Below are 2,500 nucleotides of genomic sequence, written 5' to 3'. Positions count from 1 at the left end.
ACACATAGAAACACCCAGCACTCACCAGCTAGCTCACAGCTAAGATAAAATCACAACTGGAAAGGTTAGTCACCGCATCTGGCCAAATGGGAAAGCTCAGGCACCACGTCAAGGTCCTTTCCTTAGCCTGAGTCCCTAACACAGGCACACCATCATGCGAGCTCACAAAGCTAAACAAACTGAGAACAAAGAAGGGGTGCACAGGTGGCTGTAATCACCCATAGAAAATACAAAACATGGAAGGGAACTGCACTCCAAGACCGGATCAGGTACACATCCTGTGACTCAGTAACATCCAGCCCTGGGTGCTAAATAGCACTCCAAAAAAGCTGTGACGTCACCAGAGCCACAGGCAGTTAACCCCAGTCCGGAATGGGTGCAAGAACCAAGGGAGATTACAAATAAAAAGTAATACAACACATAGAAACACCCAGCACTCACCAGCTAGCTCACAGCTAAGATAAAATCACAACTGGAAAGGTTAGTCACCGCATCTGGCCAAATGGGAAAGCTCAGGCACCACGTCAAGGTCCTTTCCTTAGCCTGAGTCCCTAACACAGGCACACCATCATGCGAGCTCACAAAGCTAAACAAACTGAGAACAAAGAAGGGGTGCACAGGTGGCTGTAATCACCCATAGAAAATACAAAACATGGAAGGGAACTGCACTCCAAGACCGGATCAGGTACACATCCTGTGACTCAGTAACATCCAGCCCTGGGTGCTAAATAGCACTCCAAAAAAGCTGTGACGTCACCAGAGCCACAGGCAGTTAACCCCAGTCCGGAATGGGTGCAAGAACCAAGGGAGATTACAAATAAAAAGTAATACAACACATAGAAACACCCAGCACTCACCAGCTAGCTCACAGCTAAGATAAAATCACAACTGGAAAGGTTAGTCACCGCATCTGGCCAAATGGGAAAGCTCAGGCACCACGTCAAGGTCCTTTCCTTAGCCTGAGTCCCTAACACAGGCACACCATCATGCGAGCTCACAAAGCTAAACAAACTGAGAACAAAGAAGGGGTGCACAGGTGGCTGTAATCACCCATAGAAAATACAAAACATGGAAGGGAACTGCACTCCAAGACCGGATCAGGTACACATCCTGTGACTCAGTAACATCCAGCCCTGGGTGCTAAATAGCACTCCAAAAAAGCTGTGACGTCACCAGAGCCACAGGCAGTTAACCCCAGTCCGGAATGGGTGCAAGAACCAAGGGAGATTACAAATAAAAAGTAATACAACACATAGAAACACCCAGCACTCACCAGCTAGCTCACAGCTAAGATAAAATCACAACTGGAAAGGTTAGTCACCGCATCTGGCCAAATGGGAAAGCTCAGGCACCACGTCAAGGTCCTTTCCTTAGCCTGAGTCCCTAACACAGGCACACCATCATGCGAGCTCACAAAGCTAAACAAACTGAGAACAAAGAAGGGGTGCACAGGTGGCTGTAATCACCCATAGAAAATATGGGTGATTACAGCCACCTGTGCACCCCTTCTTTGTTCTCAGTTTGTTTAGCTTTGTGAGCTCGCATGATGGTGTGCCTGTGTTAGGGACTCAGGCTAAGGAAAGGACCTTGACGTGGTGCCTGAGCTTTCCCATTTGGCCAGATGCGGTGACTAACCTTTCCAGTTGTGATTTTATCTTAGCTGTGAGCTAGCTGGTGAGTGCTGGGTGTTTCTATGTGTTGTATTACTTTTTATTTGTAATCTCCCTTGGTTCTTGCACCCATTCCGGACTGGGGTTAACTGCCTGTGGCTCTGGTGACGTCACAGCTTTTTTGGAGTGCTATTTAGCACCCAGGGCTGGATGTTACTGAGTCACAGGATGTGTACCTGATCCGGTCTTGGAGTGCAGTTCCCTTCCATGTTTTGTATTTTCTATGGGTGATTACAGCCACCTGTGCACCCCTTCTTTGTTCTCAGTTTGTTTAGCTTTGTGAGCTCGCATGATGGTGTGCCTGTGTTAGGGACTCAGGCTAAGGAAAGGACCTTGACGTGGTGCCTGAGCTTTCCCATTTGGCCAGATGCGGTGACTAACCTTTCCAGTTGTGATTTTATCTTAGCTGTGAGCTAGCTGGTGAGTGCTGGGTGTTTCTATGTGTTGTATTACTTTTTATTTGTAATCTCCCTTGGTTCTTGCACCCATTCCGGACTGGGGTTAACTGCCTGTGGCTCTGGTGACGTCACAGCTTTTTTGGAGTGCTATTTAGCACCCAGGGCTGGATGTTACTGAGTCACAGGATGTGTACCTGATCCGGTCTTGGAGTGCAGTTCCCTTCCATGTTTTGTATTTTCTATGGGTGATTACAGCCACCTGTGCACCCCTTCTTTGTTCTCAGTTTGTTTAGCTTTGTGAGCTCGCATGATGGTGTGCCTGTGTTAGGGACTCAGGCTAAGGAAAGGACCTTGACGTGGTGCCTGAGCTTTCCCATTTGGCCAGATGCGGTGACTAACCTTTCCAGTTGTGATTTTATCTTAGCTGTGAGC

This window comes from Bombina bombina, chromosome 9 (genome assembly GCF_027579735.1).
Source record: "Bombina bombina isolate aBomBom1 chromosome 9, aBomBom1.pri, whole genome shotgun sequence".
NCBI lineage: Eukaryota > Metazoa > Chordata > Amphibia > Anura > Bombinatoridae > Bombina > Bombina bombina.
Note: the sequence above shows the minus strand (reverse complement) of the source record.